The 17,376-nt window shown below is 39.9% G+C and overlaps 1 protein-coding gene across 1 annotated transcript in view; it reads left to right on the forward strand.

Annotated features, from left to right (window-relative positions):
- Positions 1–391: 391 nt before the first annotated feature.
- The window catches only part of camkvb (CaM kinase-like vesicle-associated b), a 48,276-nt gene continuing 31,291 nt past the window's right edge, over positions 392–17,376 (forward strand). Inside the window, exon 1 of the mRNA XM_026935792.3 lies at positions 392–703. The gene's annotated coding sequence lies outside the window, so the exon portion shown is untranslated. The remainder of the gene's footprint in view (positions 704–17,376) is intronic.

The following is a 17,376-nucleotide window of genomic DNA, read 5'->3' on the forward strand; positions in this document are numbered from 1 at the left end:
TATCCTTCGCTCTGTAACTTCCATCTCTGGTGTCTCCATGCTCACACTCCTTCATCTTTTCTGGTGTGGTTCCATCAGCATCTTCTGTGTCCTACAGAGGCTCTACACTCTCAGAGTGTTGCTGGAGTGGTAGCCTTATCTGCTGTACCTTTACTGTGTATCTTTCACCTTAAAAATGGAGTCAAGGTACAGAACTGGACGTAATTAGAAATTTTTGGAGTAAAGCTTTAAAGGGAACAAAAGGTTCACTTGAGGGTCCAGGAATGATGAGGAATGATACAGTTTAGTGGCTCTTTTTTCTGAGCGCGTAGGCTGCTCGCATTCTCTAGGCCACTGTCTGACCTCCCGCAACTTTTGTGGTTGGGTCATGCGGGAATGCAGTCGTGATCTTTAATGCGCAAGAATTACAGTGGCTAATTTCCGAATTTTCTGAAATTAACCGAGTGAGGCGTCTCTCTCTCTCTCTCTCTCTCTCTCTCTCTCTCCCTCTCTCTCTCTCTGAGTTCCCTCCTCTTTTTTCCCTGCACCGCGCGGCGCACAGCGGATGGGTGAAGAGCGACCGAGAGCGCAACTCGTGCGCGCATCTGTATCGAGATTTAACCATCAAAAGCATCAGCCCCATCACCGGAACGTGCCGGCCTTTCGGACGGAGAGCTCAGGGGGGGTCACCGGAAAGCTTTGAAAGCGCGCACCACCGCAAAAAGTAAGTTTATGATGCGGATAAATGGCTTTGCGTGCAGTTATTTGACTTCTTAAGGCGCGAACCGTGCTGTGATAGGTAGATAGGTAGATAGATAGATAGCTTGTAAGATAAAATAGCGCACTAACGCATGTTACCATAGTTACCACAGATTTTGTAGTAGTGTGACACAATATTGCGCAATTTTGGAGGATCAGGTTTGCGGGCTTTGGAGCGCTTTCACGCGCAGGATCTGTACAAGGCATTTTATGCGACTTTCTGTAAAAAAAAAAAAAAGTTTAAACCAAATTTCTGGAAAAGTCTCGTGGCTGAAAATGCGGCTTAAAGTTGGCGAGATGCAGTTGAACTCATTTAAATATGACGTCATAAGCAGAGAATACATGTTTTAGAGACTTGAAATGAAAATCAGTGAGATGAAAATGCGACGCACGAGCAGGTTGGACCAACTGTAGCACAGTCCGGAGGTAAAGTCATGATGCAGCAGCTGCAGTCGTGTCTACTGTATCATAATCATCACTGGCTCGTGCTTTATTTATTATTTGCTTTATTTTATAATATGTGATACGTGCTCGCCGCGCGCGCTCAGTGTGATCAGTTTAATGATGCGCGTGCGGTTATTGATCTGATGGAGTACTCGATCGATGAACCTGTTGGAAACAAACCTTTACGCACACACACACACACACACACACACACACACACACCATCATCATCCTCCTGAACAACCCGGCAGCGCGCGCGCTCATAATCCCGTTCGCACGCAACTGAATCATTTCATAACCAGGAGTTTTCTTTTCTTTATGCGTAAGGACGGACACGTGCATGAAGCGTGTAAAACGTTATAAAGCGCTCTGTTTCCACTCTTATCATGCACATGGGAGCTGTAGGAGACGAGATGCAGGCAGCTCCTGGGCCAAAGTGCTGTAAAACCATCTGCACCCTGACTCAGTGTCACTGAAACGGAACTGAACCGAGTCTGAAACTGATTCACACACACACACACACACACACACACACAGGATGCGACTGCGGTGTAGGGGAGAGCTGGTACAGTTGTAGCATTTTGGGGGTGGTGGGGGGGCGGTTTGGTTTGAGCTGAATGTGAGCTCAGGTTAAATAAATGCATGGCCACGACGTAGTAATAAATGGGAACAAGATCATTAAGTGGAATGATTGAGATAATTAAGTCGTGGCCACAACTTAGTAACGCAAAGGCACAAGATAATGAAGTGTGGCCATATTAAAAAGCCGTGATCTTTGTGTTGTGCCCCCAACTGCTCAGTGTGTAAATACGGGGTTTTATAGAAAGCACCACACACTCAGAGGAAAAAACCTGCAGCTCATCTGTTATTAAATATGAAGTAAGACTGAAATCTTACTGAAGCTGTTTATCAGCCTCAGAATTGAAGACATATCTATGTTGAAGACTTTTTTTCTTGCATAATATTCAGTGAAGTGACTTCATATTAAAAAACAAGAGCAGAAATTTTTACCATCACTACATTGTCTGTTTGTCTAGTTATAGTAGATAGATAGATAGATAGATAGAGTACTTTACTGATCCCTGAGGGAAATGGTTTTGTCACAGCAGCAGACAATTACAGACATTACACATGACCTTACAGATACCAGATACTAACAAGACACACTTATCTATAAGTCAGTACGTAAGCTAGATGCATACAGTGTCATGGGAAATACAGTGAGTTAATAAATATAATAAAAACAGAACAGTAAAGATAAGTGAGATCATGTGCAAAAGATAAAGGTGTGTTGGTGGTGTTGTGCTTGAATAAAGTGTATCTGAGATGTTCGTTATTTTGGATATTGTACATAGAATAGATCATTTTGATTGAACAAAGTTATACAAAATGAACGTTATATTCTAGGGAAAAGATTTTGAGTACAGTCATTGTTCATGTAAACTTCTGTAGTGTCTGTATGATGAGGAATGGCAGCTTCCACTAATCCCCCGAGGTGCTGTACTTCCCACGTTACATCATGCACATCGCTTATTCTATATGAAGTGCACAGTTATCCATCTCTTCAGCGAGTGCTGTACATTTTCACTGAAAACAAACTTAATTCTTGCAGTTATTAATGTCTATTCATGCATAACTCCGAGGCTGTTAATGTACACGCTTCATTATTTCCTGATGGGCTAAGGATTAGTGCATGTATTAATTCATCATTAGGAAAGCATTAGTTAAGTAGTAATATATTACTTAGTAGTGAACCTTCACTTCAGTAAGAAATGGCGCATTTACATACACATGATACACATACAGCTGAGGTCATAAGCTTACATACGCCTTGCAGAATCTGCAAAATGTTAATAATTTTTAAAAAATAAAAGGGATCATAAAAATTGTATTTTGTTTTTATTTAGTTCTGCCCTGAATAAGCTTTTTCACATAGCAGATGTTTACATATCATCCACAAGACACAATAATAACTGAATTTACACAAATGAACCAGTTCAAAAGTTTACACAAGCTTGATTCTTAGTGCTGTGTGTGTTACCTGGATGATCAGTAACTTTTTGTATGTTTTGAGATAGTTGTTCATGAGTCTATTGTTTGTCCTGAGCAGTTAAACCGCCCACTGTTCTTCAGAAAAATCCTCCAGGTCCTGCACATTCTTTACTTTTCCAGCATCTTCTGCATATTTGACCCCTTTCCACCAGCAGCTATATGATTTAGAGATCCATCTTTTCACACTGAGGACAGCTGAGGGACTTGAACACAACTATTACAAAAGGTGCAAACATTCACTGATGCTCAAGAAGGCAACACGATACATTAAGAGCCAGGGGGTGTAAACTTTTGAACAGGATGATTGGTGTAAATTGTTATTATTTTGTCTTCTGGGAAACATGTAACTGTATTATGTAGCTTCTGAAGGGCAGTACTAAATGAAAAAAATAAGATCTTTATCAAAATAATAACAATTTAAAGGTAAGTAACATTTTGTAATGTATTTCTTTCAGTAGTAGCATAACACAGGATTTTAGGGTTTAAAAAAAAAATCTACATCTAAAATGATTTCAACATAAAATCCTCACCATATTCAGTAGTAGGCCTAAGTAATATTCTATATTTCCCAATCTTCAGTACCTTATTCCCCTGATTATTTATGATGTTTCATAAAACACAATTTAATGCAAATAAAACCCAACAATGCATCATTTAACCACAGTTAAACATTATATCCACTTTTCATCTTTCTACTTATTGTATTTTAACAACTATGTTTGGTCATTTGGGACAACTTGGAAAATTATAATTATTAAATTGTAAACACACTGTGTAGATATGATTTGACCTAGCTTTATGCTTATATTGTTACAGTAGCACAATAATATCTTATGCATCATGTGTAATATAACTCCAATATCTCCAACTACAAAATGCTTGGGGTCATCTTCCAGTTTAATGATGGCCACACCCACTTTTATGATGTCATATGAAGGAAGTCATGTTGTTTCTATCAATTCAAGGGCTTGGTAACATAACTTTTTGACTCAACATTCTAGACAATAAATGCTGCTAATTTAAACTGTCCCAATTTTACCTGAGTTCACTAGACTGTATAATCAGTGTGTATTATGTTTATTATACTGTAGATGGTTGCAAATCATCTCATCATTTTCAGGTAAAAGGCCTGATTTCCTTCGAAGGCGAGTGACAGGAAGAGCAGGAACAGTAGGACATGAAACAGAGACGAATGATGTTAATGAAATAACAGCCAGGCACAGGAGAGATTGTTATAATTTCCACAGAATCCAAGAACCATCCATACATATATTTAAACGTCCATCACGCAGTCTACTCTACATCCCCTGCTTGAAAATATTTCACTCTGACATTACTGAACAACACTCACGGCCAGACTTCGTGCGAACGAGGCGCTCGTATCGTAGCTGCTTGCCAGCTCCACGCTCGCCTCTCTTTGTCTTTGAATGTTTACACCGAGCAGCTAAACACACAGTTCATCATCTTGAGAGAGAGAGAGAGAGAGAGAGAAAGTGGACGTGGGCGTCCTCCACCGCTCAGAGGCCACAGTAGAATCTGCCAGACGGATGGGCCACTTCATAACAATGCAATTTACTCTGTTAAGCTTATACCGTAAATCTTAGTTTAATGATGCCTTGTGTAATGTAACTCATTAGTTATGTTTATATTTACATTTACATTTACAATCATCACTACATAAAAGGCTCTTGCACTATTAGGAGGAAAAAAAGTCTAAATCTAGAATCTTTAAGGGTTCTTTAGCTTGCAGAACTCTACAACAGAGTGTTTACTTGTTTTTTCTACGAGTGTGGCTATGTTACCTAACAAGCTAGTCATCTGTTTTAAAAGACGTTTAAAGATTTGTTTAGGAAAAACTGTAAGTACTTATTTTTCTTGAAAATTTATCACAAGTCTGGCTTATAAACAATAATCATGACTTAATCAAGCCTTATTACATTTCCGAATCAGTCCAAAGTATCATAACGAATAAAATCTATTTCCCAGTAACTATCTCCACAAGCCATATAATCAGTTTGTCAGTAATTAGGTGGGATGGTTTTTTCCGAGAACACACTTAGACAAAAAAAAAAACCTTTTCAACATTGTTTGAAATTGAAATTGACTACTGAGAAAAAGTGCAGTTTGGTTCAGCACAGGTAAAGGAAAAGAAAATTTCTCACCAGTTTCATCTTAAGTTTAAAAAATATTTGTGTATTCTTTGTATAATTAAATTTATATACTAGCATATGTGCATGCTCTCATATTTGTGAGGTTTTTTTTGAGTACAATCATATTTACTTGCTTTCTAACAAAATTAATACAAAATACAAGTTTTTGTATTAGTACTCGCTAGCATACCTGCAAGCTAGTATGCTGAGTGCTACTGTACAATTACTCTGGCACAATACAAACAAGATATAATAGAAGCAAGCTACATATGTACTCTGATCTATACTGAAGATTTGATTTGTTAATTATTACTCAGTTGCACATGGTTTTGTTTGGAAATTCCCACAGCATTTATTACCACTGGATGATGTTACATGATTTAACAACGTGACGTTCTGTCTGGTTTGTAATAACATGACAAGTAGCCAAACTAATGTCGCAGACAGGGTGTCACACTCTTACATCACAGACAGAATGTAACGTTGTTACATCATTAACAAAATGTCACATTGTTACGTCACAGAAATAATGTCACGTTGTTATATTACAGACACAATGTTACGTTGTAAGATCATTAACAACATGTCATGCTGTTACATCACAGAAAAGCCATTACGTTGTTACATCACAGACAGAATGTTACATTGTTAGATCATTAACGTCACGCTGTTACATCACAGAAATAATGTTACATTGTTAGATCATTAACATGTCACGCTGTTACATCACAGACAGAATGTTACATTGTTAGATCATTAACATGTCACGCTGTTACATCACAGAAATAATGTTACATTGTTACATCACAGACAGAATGTTGTGACATCACAGACAGAATGTAACGTTGTTACATCATTAACAAATGTCACATTGTTACATCACAGAAATAATGTCACGTTGTTACATCACAGACAGAATGTTACACTGTTAGATCATTAACATGTCACGCTGTTACATCACAGACAGAATGTTACACTGTTAGATCATTAACATGTCACGCTGTTACATCACAGACAGAATGTTACACTGTTAGATCATTAACATGTCACGCTGTTACATCACAGACAGAATGTTACACTGTTAGATCATTAACATGTCACGCTGTTACATCACAGACAGAATGTTACACTGTTAGATCATTAACATGTCACGCTGTTACATCACAGACAGAATGTTACATTGTTACATCACAAAAAGAACCCCACTTTGTTAAATCATTAACAGAATGTCAAGTTGTTAAATCACAGAAATAATGTTACGTTGTTACATCATGGAAAGAACATCACATTGTTCCATCACAGAGAATATCACGTTAACAGAATGTCATGTTGATACATCACAGACAGAATAACATGTTGTTACTCTCGCACAACAAACCTGAATGAACAGTTTCATTCAAAATGTGTAAGCAGATAAGTTGCCGCTCTGAGCTACCAGACAGAGTGGAGCAGACTCTTTTTCCCTTATTCCCTTGTCGTTGTCCCCGTGTCTTTGTTGCGTCTGTTGCTGGCTGTGGTTTTGGTGACAGTGTTCTACTCATTCATTAAGTTGTTGGCTGCCAGTTTGTTGTGCCTTCATTTGTTGCATGCTGATTTCTCATCTGTCTGCTCTGGACTAAGTGGCGTCTGGCGCACGTACCATGCAGTGTAGCGCTTCCTTTTACTGCATACAGCCAAACTTTCACTCCCTGTTGTTTTTTTAACTTCCTGTTTTTACTAATAAAGGTTTATTATTGTCCCCATATCTCACATGCTGTGACTCTGTCTAAGAATAGGAACATGTAATCTCTGCACTTTCTCTTTTCTAAATAAATAAACAGGACATATCTCTTGGCCATTGGCTTTAAATAGCCAGCATCCTAATGGCCCAATGTGAGCCCATTTATCCCATTCCATTGTACAGCTCATTTATTTCCGGAGGTCTCATTCAATCCGTAACTGACTAGCAGTTCTCTCTGTTTATGCCCTTTGATGTTCCTCAAGAGATAACAACGGAGGTTAATCATTTTCTCCTGCTCTTTAACCTCCTCTCTGAGGGTCCATATTGATTTGGCAGCACGGCAAGAAAGGAAATGTGGAGGAAAAAAAAGAGAAACCACCAGCTGAGCTGAAATGTCACACCGTCAGCAAATGCGGTGGAAGCAACAACATTCCGTCTGGCGGAATGATCTTGTTTGCGTCATGGGGCTATCACTGCAAATGATTCAATAGTGGATGTTTTTCTAATCATTTTCTCTGAGATTTGTTTAGTTTCTTACGTCACAGACAGAACGTCACGTTGTTACATCACAGACCGAACATCACGTTGTTACATCACAGACTGAATGTCACGTTGTTACATCACAGACCGAATGTCACATTGTTACATCACAGACCGAACGTCACATTGTTACATCACGGACTGAACGTCACGTTGTTACATCACAGACCGAATGTCACATTGTTACATCACAGACCGAACGTCACATTGTTACGTCACAGACAGAACGTCACGTTGTTACGTCACAGACCGAACATCATGTTGTTACACCACAAACAGAACGTCACGTTGTTACATCACAAACAGAACGTCACGCTGTTACACCACAAACAGAACGTCACGTTGTTACATCACAGACTGAATGTCACGTTGTTACATCACAGACCGAATGTCACATTGTTACATCACAGACCGAACGTCACATTGTTACATCACGGACTGAACGTCACGTTGTTACATCACAGACCGAATGTCACATTGTTACATCACAGACCGAACGTCACGTTGTTACATCACAGACCGAACGTCACATTGTTACGTCACAGACAGAACGTCACGTTGTTACGTCACAGACCGAACATCATGTTGTTACACCACAAACAGAACGTCACGTTGTTACATCACAAACAGAACATCACGCTGTTACACCACAAACAGAACGTCACGTTGTTACATCACAAACAGAACGTCACGTTGTTACATCACAAACAGAACGTCACGTTGTTACATCACAGACCGAACGTCACGTTGTTACATCACAAACAGAACGTCACTTTGTTACATCACAGACCGAACGTTACATTGTTACATCACAGACCGAACGTCACGTTGTTACAACACAAACAGAACGTCACGTTGTTACATCACAGACCGAACATCATGCTGTTACATCACAGACCGAACGTTACGTTGTTACATTACAAACAGAACATCATGCTGTTACATCACAGACCGAACGTTACGTTGTTACATTACAAACAGAACATTACATTGTTACATCACAGACCGAACGTCACATTGTTACATCACAAACAGAACATCATGCTGTTACATCACAAACAGAACGTCACGTTGCTACATCACAAACAGAACGTCACGTTGTTACATCACAAACAGAACGTCACGTTGTTACATCACAGACCGAACGTCACGTTGTTACATCACAAACAGAACGTCACGTTGTTACATCACAGACCGAACGTCACGTTGTTACGTCACAGACAGAACGTCACGTTGTTACGTCACAAACAGAACATCACGTTGTTACATCACAAACAGAACGTCACGTTGCTACATCACAAACAGAACGTCACGTTGTTACATCACAAACAGAACGTCACGTTGTTACATCACAAACAGAACGTCACGTTGTTACATCACAGACCGAACGTCACGTTGTTACATCACAAACAGAACGTCACGTTGTTACATCACAGACCTAATGTCACGTTGTTACATCACAGACTGAATGTCACGTTGTTACGTCACAGACCGAACGTCACGTTGTTACGTCACAGACAGAACGTCACGTTGTTACGTCACAGACAGAACGTCACGTTGTTACGTCACAGACAGAACGTCACGTTGTTACGTCACAGACCGAACGTCACGTTGTTACACCACAAACAGAACGTCACGTTGCTGCATCACAAACAGAACGTCACGTTGCTGCATCACAAACAGAACGTCACGTTGTTACATCACAAACAGAACGTCACGTTGTTACATCACAAACATAACGTCACGTTGTTACATCACAAACAGAACGTCACGTTGTTACATCACAAACAGAACATCATGCTGTTACATCACAAACATAACGTCACGTTGTTACATCACAGACCGAACGTCACGTTGTTACATCACAGACAGAACGTCACATTGTTACATCACAGACCGAACGTCACATTGTTACATCACAGACCGAACGTTACGTTGTTACATTACAAACAGAACGTTACATTGTTACATCACAGACCGAACGTCATGTTGTTACATCACAAACAGAATGGATCATTGTATTAACCATTTTAACTTGGTTAACTCTCACAGTTAGCGCCTTTTTTCTTCATTTTTCCATTTCTACTCTAATATGTAAATGAAAATATATTTAAAAATAAATTAATAATAAATAAATAAATTAATACATTTTATATCATGTTAGTAAAAATCATGTCATATGGCTCATAAGCCGTCAAACTGCTACAGAGGAATTGACATTTTCTGTGACATTTTTTGTTAATTGATCATACATTGTGGTATTACATAGATGACTGAGAGAGAGAGAGAGAGAGAGAGAGAGAGAGAGAGAGAGAGAACTGCAGCACTCAGATGCAGAGCTTCAGGACGAGAGGTGACAATAAGCCTCAATTTATGTTGTGGATTAGTCGTGACATGCCACTCGCTCTGCCGAAGGCTGTTCTTGACAAAACGGAGCGCTGAAAGGCTCCGGCGCGCGCCAGAGTGACTGAAAGAGTTCAATCTGTTACTTACAGTGCCATTGATTCTCGTGTTCGAGTGAAAGAAAAGAGGAGCTTGACAGAAAATGAGACATAGATTGAAGGAGGTTGAGTGAAAGAGGGATAGAGAGATGGAACAGGAGATCGAGTAAGAGAGATGGAGAGATAGAGAGATAGTGAGAGATAAAGAGAGATAGAGAGAGATAGAAGGGCTGGAGAAAAAAAGCTGCAGCGCTCAGCTTCAGAGAGAGAGAGAGAGAGGTGGTGATAAGCCTCAATTTACACCTCATATCGGGCATGACTCGTCACTCAGGCACTCGTCATAGTGACTGAAAGAGTTCAATCTGTTACTTACAGTGACATTGATTCCTGTATTCAACTGACAGCAAAGATGACAGAGCCTGGAAAAAAACAGACTGAAAAAAAAGCAGAGAGAGAGAGAGAGAGAGAGAGAGAGAGAGAGCGCGAGTATCCACTCCGAGGGTCACTGGTGGCGTAGGGGACTTCAAAGCATCGCTCCATAGCGGGTTTGAAGGGGAATTTTAAATCAAAAATTGATTAATATTTCACTTAGGCATTGACTCATCCCACCACTGCAGGCGTTTTCGTGTCTTTCGCTGAATCAGTGATGGTGTGAATTCGGGGGGTTTTTATTCTCCAGGCTCATGCTGCTGAATCCTCTCTTTGCCACTGATGATGGGTTTTTTTTTCTGTCTGTCTATTCATAATTACTGCATTTTCTCTTCACATTTAACTTTTTTTTTCATCTTCTTATAACCTGAGGTATGAAAAAGGAAGAGGAAGATGAATGTGTCAGGGTAAAAGGTTTTTTAAAGGTATTATCTCAGCTGTGTGAGTACTGCAGTGAATGTGAGTTAGTGAGCGAGAGTAAGTCTTGCGTTTTAATCCTGAACATGTTACAACACTCATCTCAGGGGTTTTATTGGTTCTGTCCAGGAGCATCTCCTTCTTGCATTTATTTTCAGATATGAGGCGACCCAATCTGTCGTTAAGCCCTCACTGAAGGAGCAGGATTCCCAAGCTGTCGTTCCAACAAGCTCTTAATGGTGAAACTTTACAAGATTAACCAGTTCTGTACCGTTTTCTGGAGTCATGCATTGCCTCTCCGGTACCACGGAGCAATTCCTGATAAAAAACTAACAGCGAAGTTAATTATTAACCCAGAATGACTTATTGACCAGCAGCATATAGCTTCTTAATTAATAACGCCACAGCAGCTTGTAGGAGTCAATAGTGGATTTCCGAAAGAGAAAAAAGTCCCAAATCAGACAAAAACACATGGACTCATTGTTGCACCGCTTAAATGTAAGATTTGCGTGGGTTAGCTGGCAGGAAGCAGGAGAGCAGAAAGAAAGAGAGAGAGAGTGAGAGATGTCTATAGCAAATATACAGTAACCTGATGCACATTTCTTGTTCATAGCTCTCTGTGGTTGAAGTATAAAAATATAAAAAAATTTTTTTACTAGTCACGGAGGACCATGACTCAAGCTTCATAATGCAATCTGTTGCAGTGCTGCAGTTTCGTCTGTTATTTCCCTCGTTACTTCTCGACCATATGATGTTTCTCCATTTCACGGTCTGTTAGGAGAGCGCATTTGTTTCGCACAAGTTACCTCATGTGTGTCTTTCTCTTCCCATTCAAAAGCCTCCCAGAAAAACACAGACAGACGAGCAGTACAAACGTAATGTCTGTCAATAACCAAACTATTACTGCTGAGCAATGCAGTATAGCTCATTATCACTAGGTGACACACACACACACACACACAGGCAGAAAGGCAGACAGCTGTGTTCATGATTTCAAATTTTTTTAAAGCCCGTAATGGCCGACTGGGTTCATGCCGCATTTTCTCTGCACACCAAACATGAGAAGAACAATTTTTTTTTTTTTTTTTTTTCCAAACCATGGTTCTGTTGTGTGTCCTTTTGTGTAATTTGTACTTTGATTCAATGTGTGCTTAGTGTATAGACTTTTAGTTTCTCCTCCAAACAGATTTTGGTCAAAGAGTAAATAATCCACCTTGTTTGTGATTGTAGTTCACATGCACCATCTCTGTCACTGCTGATGATGTGTTTTATGTAAGTGTGTAAAAAACAAAAGCCGAAATGGATGTGTAATCACCTGACATAACTCAGGCTACGTGAATCTACAGCCTGGGCTAGAAAGAAATCAGCCTTGTTCTCGCTTGCTCACACTGTTCTGTGTATTTTCTCAGGACTGTTGGTGGTATTGTTGCAAATCCATTTGTTAAGACCCGATCTTAACAAATCCAAGGGATCCCTGTAGACGTAAGATTCTCTAGGTTCTGGATCAAGTCTTATTTGTAAAGATTTGGAAATCTACACAAGCTATTGTTCCTCCTTATCCTAAAACGGTTCGAATTCCTGTGGTCAGATTTAATTTAATTTGACTCACAGCAGTATCCCATCATTTAGAACCTGAAGAGTCTCTGTCTTTATCTTTCTCAGTTTTAGCTAACGGCCAGGTAGAAATCTATTTTCATTAAACTTGCATCGCCAGCCTTGAAAGCTCCAGCACTCCAATCGATGCAGCCCGGAGCTGTCCTCTTCCATCACGTCTTAGTCACTCAATTTTTACACACTGCTGATGCTGTTGCTGACCTCACGGTGTGTAAAAGGGTTAAATCTCTCAGGACTGTGGTCACACTGCTGTAGGTGAAATCACACAACTGTACACTCTAATGAGGATGTAGCACTCATTATTTCTAACAATTGTAGAAACCACAAATGCTCATGAGGAAATTCTGTGTTGGGGTGTTTTGTCATATTAGGAAGTTACTATATCACGATACTGAACACTATGCTATTGTTGTGAACACTAGCGCATTGCTAGTCCCCTGATCACCATTCGTGTGGATCTGTCGGATGACGTTGTGCATGAATTCTGTCCAAAATAGTTTTTTTTCTGCCTATAACATACTTTAACATTTGATGATCTTACTTTAGCTATCTTCCTTCAAAGTTCTTGTGTAAGGAGCCTGTTTAAAAACGCAGTCTACCTAAAGACGTCTAACACCTCACTAGCTAAATGTGATTTCCTCAAACAGTGACCATCGCGATTTGATCAAGTTGTTGGATATCTATGTGTTGTAGCGAAAAAAAAGTACATACGCCTAATGAATTCAGTTTGTAATAAGGAATTTGGAATGTTTTCCCTCGTTTACTTTTCTTTTACTTTTGGGGATCACCAGATTCTAAAAGAACTTGAGATATGTGGAAAATTGAATTTCAGTTCGGTTCATAGTTTTCAGCACTATATGTAGTAGAAAAATAAATCTGACCGCTCATTTGGAAGGTGGCTTAAAAATGTCTGTCCTAAGCTTCTTTAGTTTTGACAAATTTGAAGAAAGGTCGGTTGAGGTAAGCAAGACAGCGAAGAAAGCAGCGAGAGGTTCTCTCACTTCAGGCCTGGTCGATACCGTGCACCTCTCTCTCATCGATAACTGAAACTGTAATATGATTATAATATTCGATATGTCTGAGGGAATCAGCGGTTGATGTAATAAATCTTTCAGCAGCATCTGAAGTTGCTGAATATATAAAACACTGCAAATCTATTACAACATATCGCAGATGGCTGAAGCATACCATTAATTGTGTGTGTGTGTGTGTGTGTGTGTGTGTAACAGTTCATGCAACAGTGCCTGCTCTAATTCCTTCATTCTGCCCACACTGTGTGAGATCAATGTGCTTCTCTATGCACTATTTCCAATGTTCCAGATTTTTTTTTTTTTTTAAAAGATGCCTTTTTTCACATTCTTAGAGACCATCACAAGAGCAGGCACCTAAATTTAGCCACGCATAACACATCCTCCCCCCTCCGAAAAAAGCATGTGATTTATTCTCATGCTCTGTGTTACTGGAACTGTACAGCGAATGCACCAGTGAAGGGCCGTATCCACGGCAACGCAAAAAAACCAGACACACAACAGGCCTTAAAGCAGGATGCTCTGATTAGCATGTGAAAAATGTAGAGCTCAAGATTCACACCGCTGCTAAAATGGTGAGGTGGGAGACAAACTGTGCCGCTGTAACTGCCCCCGAGATCACATGCGGCACTTTGTCCACCCTGTTACCCGAGCGCTGTTTAATCCCAGACCACTGGGACGAGCAGAACGGATCCTGACTTTAGGATGTGTTGAGTTTCTCTACGGTACTTTGGAATAAGGAGATTATAGTTGGAATTAAGTCCTGCTGAGTCTAGTTCCAACCTCCATTTATAATTTTGAGATCATGGCGGAACCCTTTGGAACATGATGCTATAGGAAAATAATCAGTGATGGTGTGATGTGATGAAGTACGAACCTAAGCTTTTCTCCACTACCCATGATCGCATGAGATTAGCAGGCAAGTGCTCTCTGTCTCTGTTTGCCATTCTTGGAGGAACTCTGGTTGGATCAGTGCATTGTAGGTTTCAGAAGCTATAAGATGATACATGTCCATGAACAGGTTTGATGCTAAATAGCTGTGCTTTGGTGTGATTTGCAGGAAGCAGGATAAAACTAGCTCAGGTTTCACCACCCATCTTATGAGTAATCTGAGGTGAGGTGAAGCATGCTGTATCTTTAGCATCTGTGCATCTGTATCACAGCTGTAAATAGTTGTTCTGTTTCTGTCCTGCTTGCATTTACACACACACACACACACACACACACACACACTAAGAGGTGCTTGGTACAGTGATTTAGCATAGAGGATGGAGCGTGGGCGTTCCCCTTTATTACTGGAGCAGCTTCACACCTTTCTCACTTAGTGCTCTTCACATCCCACCTCACTGCCCTTCGACCCCATCCACTTGGTGACTCATGCCTCTCTATCTATTTCTGTCTCTCTCTTTCTTTCTCTCTCTTTCACTCTCTTTCTCCTCACATTCACCCACTTTAATGCTGCTCCTCTCTGTGTCTCTCGTCTTATTTACCCTATGTTTCTCTCTGTCTCATTTCCGTCCTAGGAAATGACATAATAACACTGATTAATCACAACTCGTCTCCAGAACAGAAAACCCAGAGTGTGTCATGTTTGCTCTAAAGAGCCTTTGCACTCTCTCTCTCTCTCTCTCTCTCTCTCTCTCTCTCTCTCTCTCAGACACAAACACACACACGTACACACACACACCAGGAATGACAGTCTTTCACCCTAGTGGAAGTGCAGATGCTTAATGTGTTGGGGGTTTCTTAGAGCAGAGGAACTGCTATGACTCTTATTAACCTTGTGCACCAGAGGGCATGAGTGCTACTGAACAGAGCTGGTGCTGCTAGGCCTACGCAAGCAGGAATTCATGCTTATTCACTCTGACCTCACCACCATGTCGTCTCTGCAGACCCGCTTCCCTTGCGTTTAGTTTTCCATCTGCAGCACACCTGATTCAAGTTCTCAGCGTCACCACAAAGATGATTTTCCCAAAAAAAAAAAAAATTGGAGATTTTGGTAAATACAGTGATAAGCTTCATAATCTTACAATCAAAAATCTTATATCTGATTAACCCTTATTGTTAAATGTCACTATTTATATACATACATGCAAATTTCATGCTATATTTCACAGGGTGCATTGCCATCTCACAGCTCCAGGGTCCCGGGTTCAATCCTGAGCGAATACGCACGCGTTCTTCCCATGTCCGTGTGGGTTTCCTCTGGCTTCTCCGGTTTCCTCCCACCCTCCAGTTTCCTCCTCCCTGGTGGAATGGTGTTTCATCCAGGGTGTATTCCCACCTCGTGCCGAGCGTTCCCGGGATAGGCTCCAGATCCACAAGATTAGATCAAATGTCATTAAGGAAGGGGAGAAATATGGATAGCAAACACTTACACAATCACAATCACATTTAAACTGCTTTCAAGAGGAAAACATCTGTCACTTCTCCTCACTCTTACACATACGTACCGTAGAGACTATTATATGAAATTCCTATTACAAAGAATTCATGAGTATTTTAATGTCTCATTGTGCTGTAGTCCAATGGGTCCTGTTTTTTTTTTTTTTAATTAATTACTATGATCCATTCTTCTCTGAGTAACATTGACTCTTTCTGAGGATGAGACAAAGTATAAAAATGCTAATGTGAAAACAACCAGGAACTGAAAGAGAGAATGAAAGTGTTTAATATCATCAGACTAGAAGCCAGTATGAAGTGAACTCCAAAGAATCGAACGTAGCAGCACAATAAAATCAATAAAACTTATATAATACATTTTACCAAGTCTGAGCTGTAATTTTTATGTAAAATTTTCTGATTGGTTACTGTTTGATATTGGAAGCTAAGGCCTATGGTACTCGCTCATTTTCTCCAAAATTCACATCCCTGCTCTAAATAATTATAAATCTGTCACGTGGGTCTGTGAGCTCTGGGCCTTTGACTTCATCCCCGTCTGAGGTTATGATATTTAAAAAAAAAAAAAAAAAACTTTATCCGGAAATTTCTGAAAGCTTGTCAAAAGTCTAATTAATTAGCACTACTTAAGCTTTGATATCTGAAGGTTAAAAGGATGGTGGCTTTTGAAGGGGACTGCTGAGATGAACGAGCGCTTTGGCTTGCTTATTTTCTATTGGCACCGCAGTGGCACCATGGGCCAAGGATATATTTCAAGTCTTGTGAAATTTATGACATTGGCCGCCTCGGCTCAGGCTAATGTGTTTGGAAGCTACGTCCAATCTAATTACAGCAGCTCCTGGCTCTTGTATGCTATCCATAAACCGAGCACTTACAGATCCGGACTGGTTTACTTCGGGAAGTAAATGAGAGCTTTAGAAACATCAGATTTTTTTTTTTTTTTTTATGAACGAATGAAATTCTAACTCTGTAATAAAAAAAACTGCTATATCAGAGGATAGTTAGTGAAATAATGGCTGTGATAAACATGACGAGTTGTTTTTTTTTCTTTTTTCAGTCTAATTAACTACAAGAGAGAGAAAAAAGAGGGCTGATGAGGGAGCATCATCAAGACAAATTGTTATTTAACCCAGAAAAATGTACAGTTGTTGATATGGTGAAGTTTTCTGTGAGGAGACGTTTATAAAACATTTCTGGAAGGAGTCTCCAGTGTCAGAGCTTTGTAACAGTCAGAGGTAAAGCTGTAACTTTAGGTTTTCTGACATGTTCAGGACAGAGGAGTTTTCCACTCTGCCATGTTTTTTTCTCTATGTTATAAAAATCAGTGTATTATTAAAATGTGCATGGATTTAAAAGGACTTGTTCATTTTGCAAATGCAGAATAAATTGTAGGATATAAAGCA

The sequence above is a fragment of the Pangasianodon hypophthalmus genome, chromosome 20 (genome assembly GCF_027358585.1).
Source record: "Pangasianodon hypophthalmus isolate fPanHyp1 chromosome 20, fPanHyp1.pri, whole genome shotgun sequence".
NCBI lineage: Eukaryota > Metazoa > Chordata > Actinopteri > Siluriformes > Pangasiidae > Pangasianodon > Pangasianodon hypophthalmus.